We start from the raw sequence: 16,175 nt of genomic DNA, 5'->3' as shown, positions 1-16,175 counted from the left end.
GTAATGTGAACTTAAAGTTTATGTTATGTTATGTAACTTCTAGTTGTGGGGTTTGTCAGATTTGCCAACAACAGTCACTGATCTTGTCACCGGTTGACTGAAAATTGCTGCCCCTTTCTACTCTATCGACTCAGCACCGATTTTCCCACTCACTCATGTTTTTGCTTTGTTATAACAGCCAATAATGTGCTGCTTGATGGAGCCGGCGTGTACAAAGGGTGAGATCGATAGCAATCTCTGCCCTTTATTTTCTTTGTTCCATTCTGCCATGATATGTAAAACACAAGATATTAGGCAGAGAAGTATCTCTTCTGTTTGTGAGGTCCAAAGCCCCTGTGCTGACTGGTGGAGTTGGCACTGTATGAAGGGTTAACTGGTACGGTGAGTTCAGTTGCAGTCTCGGCCATTTTTTCTTTCCACCCTGCAGTTTTTGAGTGTAAAAACAAGATATCAGAATGACAAGCCTCTCTTTTATTTGTGAAGTTCAAAATATGTGTGTTCCTTTTTCCTCATCATTACTTACTATGCATTGTACTTCTGGGTGAACATTCATTGGTTGTCAGATCTTCTGCGCACAGCATCCCCACCGACGACTAAAGACAAAATCAAACCTGTCTGATGTTATTTGACTGAATCGCAGACTTCATTGAGGATGTCACAATAGGGAATCAGCTTCATGGGAGGTCATTGCCTCCGACTGGCTTAGATTATGTAAATTAAGCTTTTGATTGAAAATCGTTTAATGTGGTATAGCTTTTTTTTGTGATCAAATCTTTTTTTTAAGTTCAATAATCACTAAAAAAATAGGAATTTTGAAAATTGAATACATTATCAGCAAATATTTACAAAGATGTCTGTGCATAGAAGGGTATGTCTATCATTTTCTGAATTATGTGATCATTTTGTTTGTGTTGGCAGCACAACTTTCCCTGTATGTTATATTTCAGCTAGGGGTCCCTCCCTTGGCTGGGGTTCAGTTCGTTGTTCGTTTTTATGTTTTTTAGCCATTGTCAATGTTACTTTGTTGATTATTTGTATTAATTCTTGTTTTTAATTTCTTCTCTGAGCCTTTGTCATGTGCATAGTTTATTTTGTGTGGTTCCATAAGAGGTAGGACCACCTGCCCACCACCCTAGCCCTATAAAGGTGAAGGTTTCACGCAGCTCCTGGTGGTTCATCTTGAATGTGCTAGGGGGTGATGGGTGTTGTGATTGTGATTTTGCTGTGCCTTTGGCTTATTTTCTTAACTGGATGTTTAAACTTCTGCTCTCTTTTTTGACCTTGCCTTTGGATTACTGGATTGAGATTTTGTTCAAGTTGGACTTTCTTTGCTGGCACATTGCCTCTGTGCTCTTCAGAGCTTCAGAGTGTAACAGAGCCTTTTTTTCATTTTTTTTTAATACAAATCCTACACTTACTCTTATTGCTACCCAAATCCTGTAAATTCCCTGTGAAAAAAGTTTTATATCGAACTAAAAACTACTGATGCACACACAGACTGGCGAGAAAAAACAGAAAGACACAGCAAACCCCTGCAAAGAAAGCAAAAGGGGAGAATTAGGAATTAAGATGTGACATGGATCACTAGGCCAACCAGCTCTGAACCAAGCACCTTTCCACTTCTCTATATTGGAGTTAGCTGATTCATTGTGGTAGAAATGTAACATCTTAATAAAGAAAGAAACATCCTCTAACAGGACAAATCAGTAATCAGGCAGGAGAAAAGCTGTTCTTGGTATTATTTAATTACTCCTTTGCAAAATGCCTTAGACAGAGCATTCTTCAAAAGCAGCCTGTTACAGCCTGTTCAGAATGATCAAAGAAACAAAGAATAGAGATTAATTTTATAAACTACTGAATTTACATACAGTTTCAATCAATGCATACATTTGCTCTGATTGGTTTGTTGGTTTACACCCAAACAATTTATCTTATTTATAAACGAATGTATCAAAAACTGGCAAAAATGTGAGGGAGAAATACCTTCACCTAATACGTAAGAAGAAGAGTGGTATCCCTGGAGGGCAAAAACTTTGTGCATTTTATTGGATCATTCACTTTTCTTGTGTGTACTACAGACTATGCCAATGAACCTTCAGGCAAGTGTCTACAGCGTGGCGTTACACAGAAGTATGTCCTGCTTTCAATGGCGTGGGCTCAACACAGAAGTATGTCGGCCATAACGTGAAAAAAAAAAAAGTACAACAACAGGAAAGCAACGTGAAGAACTGAGAGAGAAGCAAACATGCAGCAGCCAGACTGGTTTGCATAAAGGAAAACAAAAGAAACAAACTTGGAACACAAATTTATTGAAAGGAAGAAGTTTAATTGTGAAGTGGAAAAAAAAAACGTTTCCGCTAGCATCATAATTATTAGGGCAGCAGTTATGACTATTAGTGAGCATCAAAAGTCAAAATCTGTAATACAATAAATGGCTAAAACAATGATTTTACTTAATTAAATCCATTTAAACTTACATTCAAGCAGTCAATTAATTGTTTTACCCAGGGAGCGGTTACCCTGTCGCCTGACAGTGCAGCAATGAGGACACTGTGCTGTAAATATGGTGCCGTCTTTCGGATGAAACATAATATCAAGGTGCTGACTCGCTGTCGTCATAAAATTCCCTGGGCATCCTTTGTAAAAAGTAGGTTGTATCCCAATGTCCTGACCAAATTGCCCACCACAGCTTGGTCATTCTGGTCCCCTAATCACCCACTGTATCTAACTGGCTAACTATCTCTCACCCCTTCACCACCTAACAGCTAATGTGTGGTTAGCGTACTGGCACAAGAATGGCTGCAGTTGCCTCATCAAGGTGGATGCTGTACATTAGTGGTGATCGAAGTGACTCCCCACTCACTATGAAAAGCACTCTGAGTAGTGAGAAAAGTGCTATGTAAATGTAAACAATGATTATTCTATGGAAGATGATTTATGGAGTTTTATTCTGATAAACTGGTGAACCTGTTACATACCCAACATCATAAACACAGCCAATCCTTTTCTAACTGATAACATGAAACAGTTTTACTAAACATTGACATTGTATCAGTGAATAAAAGTGATGGTCTGTATGTCTGACGGCAATGTGATTGGTACCTCAGTTGTAAGTCATTTAACTGTTTCTTGTTGTTACCTAGTCTTTTAACTGAAATTATTTTTGTAGTAAATTAATGGCTACTAATTTGCTGTACTATTACAGTTAACATGTAAAAAACTACTGTAATTCGACAGGAGCGTAATGCTACGTCACATTAATTTTTTGTGGGCCAGTGTGCTGAGTAGTCACTGCATAGTGAAGTATTTTTGTTGTAATATACACGAATATGATACAGTCAAGTACCATAAAAGTAATGTAATTAGTAGCCAATAATTTACTGTAAATTTACAGTCCAAGTTTTTACAGCTTATCAATATATTGGTTTTTCCAGGTTTTTATGCCATGCGGTCCATACCTGTATGCTTTATGATTCCTCCCTTGTCACGCGCATGCCTACTTTTAAACTATTCTTTTTTGGTTTTGTCCTCAATGCAGGCATTAAGGCAGTGAACGGGAGAGCAGGTCCCGAGTGTGTCTTCCCCTTCGTCTACAAAGGAAAGTGGTACTTTACCTGCACAAACGAGGACAGAGACAAGAAGTGGTGTGCAGTGACCAGTAATTACGATGAGGACCAGAAGTGGGCTTACTGCTCTAATACCGGTAGGTCATTTGACTACTCTTTATGGCCACATGAATGTTTATTTTTGAGAATTTTAATCTATGTATACAGGGTATGCAAACATATTGTCAGATTTTCAACTATAAAAAGCTGCATGCTGAAAAGTATTTACAAATCTGTCTGCATATACAAGGGTAAGTCTATAATTTTCTGACTTATGTGATCATTTTGTTTGCGTTGGCAGCACAACTTATCTTGTATGTTATATTTCAGCCAGCATCTCTCCCCTGGCTGGGGTTCAGTTCCTTGTTTATTATCCATCTTGTTCATTTTTGTGTTTTTTTAAATTATGTTAATGCTATTTTGTTCATTATTTGCATTATGTCCTATTTTTGATTTCTTCTCTAAGACTTTGTTATGTGCCTTATTTCTTTTGACTGGTTCCATAAGAGGTGGGACCACCTTCCCATCACCAGCAGGGGTTGTCCTCAGCAATATAAAGGCGAGGGTTTCCCACAGCTCCTGATGGTTCATCTTGAATGAGCTGGGGGGACTGGTGAGCGTTTCTTGTGATTCTGCTGGATCCTGTGCTTATTTTGTTGTCTGGATGTTTGGCCTTCTGCTGTGTTTTTTGACCTTGCCTTGGATTACTGTATTGGAATTTTGTTCAAGTTGGACTTCCTTTGCTGGCAAATTGCCTCTTTGTGCTCTTCAGAGCTTCAAAGTGTAACAGAGCCTTTTTATCATTTTTTTTTTAAATACAGATCCTACATTTACTCTTATTGCTACCCAAATCCTGTAAATTCCCTGTGAAAAGAGTTCTATATCGAACTAAAAACTACTGATGCACACACAGACTGTCGTGAAAAACCAGAAGGACACAGCAAACCCCTGCAGAGAAAGAAAAAGGGGATAATTAGGAATTAAGATTAGTGATATGACATGGATCACTAGGCCAACAAGCTGTGAACCAAGTGCACAGCAGCTCTCCACTTCTCTATATAGTGATCCCTCCTCAATCGAGGGGGTTGCATTCCAGAACCGTCGGTCAAAGGTGAAAATCCGCGAAGTAAAAACCATATGTTCATATGGTTATTTTTATATATTTAAAGCCCTTATAAACACTCCCACACTCTTATGAACATTTCCCTCACAGATATACAGCATAAACCCTTTGTATTCTCTTAGATATTAGGTAAGATTCATTACAATTATGTATGTAAAAACACTGTTTATATACAGTCAAACCTAAATATTATTTTAAAGATATTGAGCGTCTCCGATATCATATATGTTACAGCCATTATGATCGAGAGGTCACCAGCAATAAACATGTACAATGTAAGAAAAATTGTATACAGTAAAATGTGTGTACAGTGACACTAAACATACGTACATGTACTAAGTATAGTACGTAGAAAATTAATTATGGTTACTCACCAACAATGACACAATGACTTGTCCGATAACGACGAGTTTAATTTTACTGCAAATAAAAGGAGAGCGTTACAGTTCTTCCAAAGGAGCCTCTTCAGGCGATTGTGTAGCACTGCCGTTGTTCGTCTTTCAGCAGTCTTCAATCCAAATCCCTAAAGCAGATTCCATCCGGACTACCGCCTTATTACGTCCACTTACAACTCATTTTGCGCCCTGGTTGAAGGACATTGCGGCCGTAGATCTTATATTCTTTTCCTCCTTTTGTAAATAAAAAAAATCGTGGACTCATTGATGCCGTAATGGCATCCTACAGTGGTGTAGCTACTCCCTTCCTTCAACGTATCCAAAACTTTTACATTTTCAGCAATCGTTAGCATCTTCCGTTGGCGCTTGGGCACGGCCCCTGAAGCAGTAGCAGGAGTAGATCGTTTTGGAGCCATAACAAAGGGCTTGACTATGCACAAAGATAAACACAAAAGAGCACAAAAGTGAACTCTTTACACAGCAAAACACGTTGATGCTGAATGAGTGAGACGAGACTTCCTGGTTAACGCAGCGGAATCAAATTCGGCACTCCGTTGCTGAGTCAATCAGCATACAGGAACTTAGATAGCTTCTCAGCCATCCGCCAATAGCGTCCCTTGTATGAAATCAACTGGGCAAACCAACTGAGGAACCATGTACCAGAAGTAAAAAAACCCATTGTCCGCAGAAAACCGCGAAGCAGCAAAAAATCCACGTTATATATTTAGATATGCTTACATATAAAATCCGCAATAGAGTGAAGCCGCGAGAGTCGAAGCACGATATAGCGAGGGATTACTGTATTGGAGTTAGCTGATCCATTGTGGTAGAAATTTTACATCTTAATAAAGAAAGAAATATCCTCTATCAGGACACATTAATAATCATGCAGAAGAAAAGCTGTTCATGGTATCATTTAATTACTCCTTTGCAAAATGCCTTAGACAGAGCATCCTTCAAAGCAGCCTGTTACAGCCTAGTCAGAATGATCAGAGAAACAAAGAATAGAGATTACTTTTATAAACTTCTGAATTTGCATACAGTTTCAATCAATGCATATGTTTGCTCTGGTTGGTTTGTTGGTTTACACCCAAACAACTTATCTTATATAGAAACATCTTCATGTGGATGTGTGTGTGTGTCTGTCTGGCCTGGAAGTGCAAGGCTACAGCATGAAACTCAAAGTGCTGGCAAGGCAGCCCGAAGTTAATGAGTCGGAAAAAGAAAGAATTACAAGGTTACAGCATGAAGCTGAAAGAAAGCAACTCTGTCTCCAAAGTGAAACCACCGAGGAAAGACAAACAAGAGAGAAACTCGCTTAGCTGCAGATAAACAAGGGGGGCGAGCACATCTGCAAAACGAAACCGCCGACTCTGCATTTCAATTTTTTTTCTGACAATTTCAATAGTTTCTGGGAGCCCAGGCTTTTTACAGCACAGGCTTACACAGCTAGTATAAAATAAAAGTCTATTATATAATATTCTAGGACTTCCTTTACTGGCAAATTGCCTGTTTGTGCTCTTTAAAGCTTCAGTGTAATAGAGCCTTTTTATTTATTTATTTTAATCTTATAAAGATCCTGTGTTTACCTTTATATCTAGCCAGGGTCTGATGGTAAATCTGCTCCAGTGAGAATTTCTGAAAGTGTTTAGGGTTAGGTCTTTAGTGTTTCACGACTCTCAGTTCATAACTCTGCACACATGTAGAAATATGCAGTGTTTGTACTTTTTATGGGATGCATTGGGGTCAAAATCCATAGAAGGCTTTCAGCACAATATGGAGATAAAATGACAGAAAGATGTATATGAAAGAGACTATATAATAGATAAATAGAACTTTATTTGTCCTTAGGTGTAAATTTGGCTTTTAACAGAAGCTCATTAAATGAATATGTAAATATACACATATGCAGTATGATCTTAACATACACTAGAATAACTGAAAAGAAAGAAAACTTCTGACTTGGCATTTACAGTCCGAGTGAGGCACTATACAAGCATAAAGGAATCCCAGTAGTGGTTCTTGAGACATTTCTGCTGAATGATTTGTTGTCTGAAATTCCTCAATGTCAGTATCAGAAAGAACATGAACAGCATTTTTCAGAATGGTACTGTCTTCATTCTATTCTTTACTACAACCTCCAAAGGGTCCAGAAGACTCCCTATAACTGAGCTTGCCCTTTTAATTAGCTTGTTGATTCAGTGGGACTCTCTTGAAGTAAGTTCACCAGCCCAGCACACCACAGTGTAGAAAATTGCCCTGGCCATCACAGAGTTGTAGAAGATGTGAAGGATGTCACTTCCCACACTAAAACAACGCAGTCTCCTAAGGAAAAAGAGCCACATCGCCCCTTCTTATACAGCTCCTCTGTGTCCCCGAGACCAGTCCAACCTGTCATTAATGTTGAACCCAGTAATTGTAGGAGTGCAGCATGTTGAAATCCACTCCCTGAGTAGTGACCCGACGTAGAGGCTCTTTGTTGCATGTTTGTGATGTGAGATTTTGCATATAACTTGATAAATGTTTTGTATGTCTTTATTTGTAATTTAGGCAAAGCAATCTAATTTAGTGTTACTTTGGTGAGAGGCATTCGTGTTTGCACCCCCCTCCCCTTTACGACTAAGTCTCTTTGTAATTTTATGACAGGATTTGGGGGCTGTGTCTTAAACCAGTTTGGCGAGTATTTCTCTGCTAAAGTCTTTCAACCCCCGCAAGGAAGCCAGGTTACCTTAACATATGGCCTTGGGGGGGTGGCAGGTGTTAAGATGTTCTATTCCCCCATTGGTCTGAGGTATGGCTGTTTGGAATTGGCTTGTCTCAGAGGCCTTTAAGTACCATGATGTTCTATTGGCTGTAGGGGTTGGACAGAAAACCCATAAATGTGCTTGCTTTATCTCACTCTCTCTCTATCTTGCTAAACTGTGATGATGAAGACAACACAATGAAGAGCACAGCATGGCTTCAGCCATATTGAACAGACATGTGGCTGAAAGCTGAGCACCAATGATGCCTTAATTAGAGACATTTCAAATAACTACAAGTCTGTGTGCCGCCTGAACTACACATCACCATTTAATCAGTTGTATGGTTGCCAATATTCAAATGTACTTTGCATTTTGTTAATATTTATGAATATTATCAATAATACATTATTTTATGTGTAACTTAACTCCTGCTTGTCTTTTTACTACATCTAATTGCCTGAGGTTATAGATATAGAAGGGAAGGTGGGGATAAGTTATATACAATAATACCTTATAAACAGTGTTAAGTCTGTGGGATTAGGCATTCTGATAGAGGCTACATCTCAATAATACAAAGGGGAAAGTAGACCAATATATATTACTCTACCAAGATAAAACAGTGCAACAAAAGTCAACCAGTCTCTAGGTTTTGCTGATGTTAAACTGCAGACAATTCTATTGGCACCAAGAAACAAACCTTTCCACCTGACTCCTCTCCTCTGTCTCATCCTCTTTAGCAGCACATCCCATAAGCACAGAATCATTTGAAAATTTCATGACCTGACCCCCTGTTATATTTATAGTCGGAGGAGTACAGAGTGAAGAGAAAAGAAGCCAGGCCTGTTCCTTGTGGTGCACCAGTGTTGCTCACAAAGTCCCCTGAGTCTCACAAACTGCGGTCAGCCTGACAGATAGTCCATCATCCAGGACACCACAGGCTCATTCACTTCTGTATCTCTGAGTTTACCCATTAACAGGGATGGCTGGATGGTATTGAAGACATTTGGAGAGTTAACGGTGAAGATTGAGCACTGCACCACTCTTCACAGCCTCCTCCATGGTGCCCTGCACCATACACCATACTGCAGCAATAATCTTCCCTGTCAACCTTCAGACATGCCTCACGTCACACCTTATCACTCTTCTTTATACATCACTCATTTTTCATAAAGGTTACAGTTCCTGTTGGTTACCCAATACAGAAAAGTGGTCAGGGACCCACAAGGAACTCATTGGTTCTTGAAAACAAATTTCCTGTGGTGGCAAAATGCCTTATGTCATCAATCTTTTCTTTTCAAGCCTAGGACAACTGTTTTTAGATGTTGACATATTCTCTGTGTATTGACAGTGCTGTTATGTTATAATCCAACTCTGAGTTAGCTGTTTCTGATGCTTGTGTTGTTATGTCATAGACGTGTTCAGAATCACTTCAGGCTGCTGCCTTACTCACTGCTTATACATAACCCATTCATCCCTTCCTGTTGTAAGTAATATTGCATGGAGATGACAGGTTTTCATTACATAAAAGTCAGTTATAGTCCATAGGAGGGGCAGGTTGGCCTAATATAGAAGCTTTTGTGGGTATTTCATTTTATTTATTCATTGGCTTAAGCATCCTGTGACCCCAAATTGGAAGTGTTTTTGAAAATGGTTTAATGGTATGATGTTTTCATTTGTATACATTTTTGTTTGTGATGTATTACTTTTATTTAATTTTGCACACAGGTCTTCCAGCAGTTGGTGGGAATGCCAACGGAGCCCCTTGTGTTTTCCCCTTTATCTATCAAGGACAAACATACACATCTTGCACTAACAAAAACTTTGAGGGCTTGTGGTGTGCAACAACAGGCAACTATGACAAAGACACTCGGTGGAGCACCTGTCCAGGTAAGGAGAACTCTGAGTTCAGAGTGTTGAGAAGGTTTTTGACAGTAGGGGTTTCACTGTTGTCTGGCGCTGTGGACAGTGAAGCTCAAGTTCTAATCCAGGCTCGCTCCTTATGTTTCCCTTTTACCCTGTTTTATATTCACAACAAAGAAGAAAGGTCTGACTTACAGTGATGTGAGAAAGGGAGAACCCTCATGGAAATGGTTGATTTTTTTTAGCATATTTTAACTGGCAAACACCAGATCCTCATGCAAATAGTACCAACAGTTAAAGTTGGTATATTCACAAATGACACATCAAAATGACATGATGTATACACTCATTATCTAAGTGGAATGCAGATTTGTTAAATGGCAATAGTCCACCCCTACATTTACTGCCACATCAAATCCAGAAAATTAGAATCGGGTATACCTGACATATTTTTAAATGATTAGAACCTCCTTAGGGAGTATTAGGGGGATCTTCTCTTATTTAAACAACACATACCAAGGGTCTGGTGTTCTCTTTCCTATTGATATGTTTGTTGTCATCACACCAAGATCAAAAGTGCTCTATAAGGCCCTTAGAAAAAAGGATGTGGATGCCTAGGAGTCTAACAAGGAGTTACAAAAAATCACCAAATAATTTGAAATTGATCATTCCGCTGTAAGGAAATTCATCTACAAGTGGCATTGATTTCAAATGACTGTTAATTTGTCCAGGACTGGCCATCTCATCAAATTCATTCCAAGAGCTCCAAAATCTAATTGTGGGAACGCAACAACATAACTATGCACTGTCTATTTATAACACTTGTTTCTGCAAGCGTTTGCTATATATATAAAAAAAAAAAAAACAAACACCAAAAAAAAAAAATTCTATGGCTATCCACTAGATGGCCACTGTAGACACAACCAACATGCTGGGGATATCTGCTGCCATGTCTCAGTTACCTACCATAGTGCTGCCATTGTGAGAAATATATAAAGCTGCTGATGTTTTGAAACAACTAGATTTTTTTTTGCCAGATGAATATTTTGATGGTAATGACAGTGATCAAGATTAAGATGTGAAAACTGTAGGTTCTGGCAATTCTTCATCATCAGTTCCTCCATGTTATTCACGGGAACAACCCACCCTTGGAGCACCATCCCTCTTGATCCCTTGCAGGCCACCAACCGCCCTTCTTCCCTTCCACTACACTGGCTCAATCTCCCTATTCTTTCCATTCTTTAGTTCTTTCTCTGTCTTTCTTAAGTACTAGGGTGTTCTACTGTGTTAGCCATTATGAATGTAGTGAGAAGTCAAGCAAAATGACACGTTTTATTAGCTAACTAAAAAGATTACAATATGAAAGCTTTTGAGGTAACTCCGGCCCCTTCTTCAGGCAAGATGTAATACAGAAACTGGAGTTCCCTGTGTTTATACAGACACCAGGACAGATGCAACATTGGAAAACCTTTAACACTAGAATTACCAGAGCCTACGAAAAAACTCGTAGATCCATCCCACCTTAAAACATTTCGCACCTCTCCATCAGCGTCTTTTGTCCTTTAAATGTGTTGATAAGCAGCAAGCAGTCTGCTATCACATCCCCCACCAGCGCACAGTTTTCTCAGCTCAAGTCTGTTTACCTGCGCGTCAGTTGCTTGGAGTTATATAGAGTGAGAAGTCAAGCAAAATCACACTTTTCAACAATACTATATCGTTATTTGGAACCCATGCATTTCATGTGTGTTCCATGTCTTCAACGATCTATGCACAGTAAACACATCGTTAAAACAGAAAAGTTTTTCATGTTTTAGTAATAATTGACAAAATGTAGACATGAAGTGTATAATGTGTGAAGCCTGAATTCCAAATATCAAAGAAACACTTTCAGAAAATATACAAGTACTGTATAAGAGAACAAATGCAATTTTTCCCAAGATTATAACCAAACAAAAAGAAATCAGGTTAGTGTTGCGTGTTGTCCTGACTTCTCAGGTAGTGTACTTGTTAGAGCTGCTGACTCCAATTGAGAATGTTCTGGGTTTGAGTCTTAACGTCTCCCAAAATAAACATTTTGAGTAGTGAGCTGTTCTTGTTGTTAATATAATACATACAATAAAAGTATACATTTGATTTGCGTCTGTAACAGCCGCTGTAAATGTATAGTACTTGTCAAAGTTAGCGTTTTTTTTTTAGTTTTACTACTTTTACTTTATTTACTTATCTTCCTACAGCATAAAGTCACAAGGATATTGCAGAGCTTCCTCTGTTTGATTGTTAAGGGCATGCTCACAAATTACATGTGTAATGCCATGAAAAATACCTGCTGATACTTTAGTACGCGAGCAATGGTACGAGAATGCAGTTAGACTTTTTTTGGGCACATACACCACGCTAGTGTTTAGATATGGACGGTGTAGCGTTGGCGAGCTCTGTAAGTCGTGCTGTTTCTTTGAAGGACAAGGGATTGGCAGGATGACGCCGGACTTTCACCTTTACACCTGGTGCAGCTGCATTGTTCTTATATATGAGTGGATGTTTCTTGCGGGGAGGTCTTCTGTTCTCTTTATTCCGATCTGAGTTCACCTCTGTTATAGCACATCTTTATCTGAAAACAGCAGTGTACAAATATATGGGACATTGGGTAGAAGATTAATCAGAAAACATCATCTGTTTTAACGATGTGTTTACTGTGCATAGATCGTTGAAGACATGGAGCACACATGAAATGCATGTGTTCCAAATAACGATATAGTATTTATAAAAGGTGTGATTTTGCTTGACTTCTCACTCTATACAACTCCAAGCAACTGACACGCAGGTAAACAGACTTGAGCTGAGAAAACTGCGTGCCGGTGGGGGATGTGATAGCAGACTGCTTGTTGTTTGCTGCTTATCAACACATTTAAAGGACAAAAGACGCTGACGGAGGGGTGGGAAGCATTTTAAGGTGGGACAGATCTATGAGTTTTTTTGTAGGCTCTGGTAATTCTAGTGTTAAGTGAGACATCTTAAATGTAAAAAATTAATACACCTCTCCAGGCTAAGATTCATTTAGCAAGAGAGGAGAACAATGCATGGTCAAGATCATTGGATAAGATAACTGTTCAACAAAGTCTTTTGAAGTTTCTGTCTTTCTTAAAAAATAGACGTATTTGATAAGTTTGGCAGACTCCAATGTAAAGTGCCAGTGCAGGCAAGATATTTTTATCACATTTACAGAAAGCACTTAACTTTAGAACACAGTTTTGTGTGGCAAATGCATATCTAGCATGTTTGTGAAGCAATAACATTGGCTTGATAAACACCAAACTTATCCTTTAAGCCTTAAGAAAGTACGTAAAATGACATATTAAACTTTCACTATGGATTTCATAAGCTGGTCTAAAATATTACTTTGAAGTTTTTAGTGTGCTAAAAGGAAAAATCCATATTAATCCTTTTAAACTCAACCCCATCGTTTTGGACCCACCAGTGATACCAAACAATAAGGCAAATGTTTTTAAAACATCACATGGAATCCTCATTACTATAATTAAAGTAGAGTGTTTTGCCATTAAAATGCCATACTGCATACCCCAATACCATGTTACAATGTTTTTCTTTCTTCCCTCAAAGATGGTCGAATTGCTATATGATAGTAGAATCTGCCTCCAAAATGTCTTCCTTGAATGTCCTGATTCAAATGTGCTGACAGACACACTGGTGTTTACTGAATGAGAGGGCTGTTTCAATTTTCCAATGGCACCAAGTTTCACTCTCTATGTTTTCCGCTTCCTATATTTCAGAATTGTATTCATTTATTGTAAAGATGTTTATGAATCTTGCAACTATTGGTGCCATCATTTTGGATAACATGGAATACTTTCTTTACCAACTCTGTATATTCTGCTAGTGTCTGCCCTGGAAAATGACATACAGGCCAGGGGTCTTATATTTTGATACATATGCTATGGATACTTATTTGAAAACAGTAAAAGCAGAGACAAAAGATTTCAAGAGGGTTGTTTCAAAATAATAAAACTACAAATATTACTTGTAGGTATTTTGTCATTTTTTCCCTGGGCATTCCTTACATATTCACTGACACTTTTATATTTTTTGGAAGTTTATTCCAACACCTATGTGCATAACGATAACATTCAAAGTGCATTTTTTGGAAAAAAAATTCTGAATTTTGCTGCATAATACTGTGTGTGTACAACATAACTGCATATTCTGAAAGAATAATGTCTGACCTTTATTTTGAGGGGTGGAACATGAATATTGAGTGAAGGATGATCATCTTATAGCCAGTTAAATCAAAGTAGCAGAAAACGAACATACATGAGGATTAGAAACACAATGGCCTTTCTGGTTTTGTAATTTATATCCTTATTTAATCAATAAGCAGATACTGTAGCTATTTCAATATATTAATACTATGCTTAACATTGTCTTTCCATGTCTCTTGACAGGTGCTGCTGTCCCATCTTGTGCCTTTCCTTTTACTTACCAAAATAAAGAGTACAAGTTCTGTACCACCGCTAATTGGGTTGAAGGACGACCCTGGTGTTCTCTCAACACCCAATATGATGGCAAATGGACATACTGTCCGACCTCAGGTGAGAGCAGAGGGTCTCCATAATGTGTGCACTCATTTCTGTAACTTGTTTGCATGATTCTTGTTTACACATTTCACGTTAGTTTTTCGTTGTTCCTCAGTCTCAATCGTATTACAGTTCCTCCTACCTCTCGTTAACCTTTCCAAGTTTGACTGTCTTCTCTTGTAAGTGCTTTCTTACTGCTGTCTTTACATGCAGTACAATTATTTGAAAATATGGTTATGGTGTTATATAACAGGACAATCCTAACAATGATCCAGTAAAAATCCTTTATGTTTCCACTGAGGTTAGATCTACATCATTTTAGGGCTTGGTGAGGACCACAGAATGAGGATGATGGCAGTTGATGTTTTACCTTTATGAAAATGCAATATATTACAAAATAGACATAAAATACAAAGAGAAATATTTCAATATAACATCACATATATGTAATATTAGAGCATTATAAAATTAGATTCATCCTAATGAGAACAGGCCATTAAGCATGGCCAGTCCTATCCACTTAATCCTTCTAAAATAAGATCAAGTCGAGTTTTTAAAGTCCTTAAAGTCCTATTGTCTACCACGGTACTTGGTAGCTTATTCCATGCGTCAATGGTTCTCATGGAAGTTCAAATATGTATTTTAAAGATTAGGTGTGAAGTATAAGAAAACATATATTTCCCTTAATATATTGTAACAAACACATTTCCAAATATGCTGTGTATAAGACATGGCTGTGTGTTAGTGTTTGGAAGACTTCAGGCTCAAATCCCATTACTGCCAGAAAGGTTCCTATTCCACTGAACCATTAAGCGAAGCCCACAAACGTCATACAAAAAGACAGTATACCCTCGGGGATTAAAAAGTTGATAAAATCCCCAAAAAAAAAAAAAAATCAAGATACTGTTCTTCAAGATCCACAGCAGATCATTCACGGCTTATCTGATTACCTGGAAAAATGTAAAACCTCTTCCCAGTGATTCAAATGAATTTTCAGCTCCCTGAATCTCACTAAAAGTTGTTCAAGTCGGTTGCTTTGCCAGCATATATATGTTATGTCAGCAGGGCAGATGAGATTTGAACTGACCAGGAGAAGGTTTGAAATGAAAACTGGTCAATACTGGGAGATCAAAGCAAACTGAGCATCGAGGTCAGAACAAATTGTACAAAAAAATGTCCAAGATGTAAGCAAAAGGTCGATACACAAACAAATGAAGCACAAAGATTTTTAACGTACAATAGAATTGTTTTCTTTTTTTTAATCCACACCTTAAATAGTGAATGGTTGCTCTGGAATACCTTTTAGATTTCTCTTGTATTGGATTAATCAGGTTGTAACCTATGAGGACACTCCTATAATACATCATACGTCCTAAAAATGGAGGCCCAACAATGCAATGAAATGAACAGTTGCTTCTAACACAATAATTCCTACCAACATAGGCTTCAATTTACTTGTACTCGGTTAATAATTGGTTCATTTTTTTGAGCTGAACATCTAGGAAACATTTGTTGGATAATATTTTCAATGGCAGGTTAATATAGCTTTAAACTATTGCAATATAAAAAATGTCAAATATCCATCCATCCATCCATTATTCAATCCACTATATCCTAACTACAAGGTTACGGGGGTCTGCTGGAGCCAATCCCAGCCAACACAGGGCGCAAGGCAGGAAACAAACCCCAGACGGGACGCCAGCGCACCGAAGATCCTGAAAAATAAACTCTAAAATATATTGTACAGTATATTATAAATAGCATTTACAGTACAAAAAACATATTTCAATAGTTTTCTAAAATGTATCTTACAGTATATATTTCCTACTATTTTTAATTATATTAAGAAATATATTTCG

General features: G+C 38.1%; 1 protein-coding gene across 1 annotated transcript in view; it reads left to right on the top strand.

Moving 5' to 3' along the window:
- LOC120526374 (epididymal sperm-binding protein 1-like) overlaps positions 1 to 16,175 on the top strand; it is a 59,279-nt gene that overhangs the window by 9,966 nt on the left and 33,138 nt on the right. The window contains exons 4-6 of the transcript XR_005633143.1: positions 3,539 to 3,703; positions 9,593 to 9,754; positions 14,185 to 14,331. The gene's annotated coding sequence lies outside the window, so the exon portion shown is untranslated. The remainder of the gene's footprint in view (positions 1 to 3,538; positions 3,704 to 9,592; positions 9,755 to 14,184; positions 14,332 to 16,175) is intronic.

Source organism: Polypterus senegalus, chromosome 3, assembly GCF_016835505.1.
Source record: "Polypterus senegalus isolate Bchr_013 chromosome 3, ASM1683550v1, whole genome shotgun sequence".
NCBI classification, from domain to species: domain Eukaryota; kingdom Metazoa; phylum Chordata; class Cladistia; order Polypteriformes; family Polypteridae; genus Polypterus; species Polypterus senegalus.
Note: the sequence above shows the minus strand (reverse complement) of the source record. Positions and strands in the feature narration are given on the sequence as shown.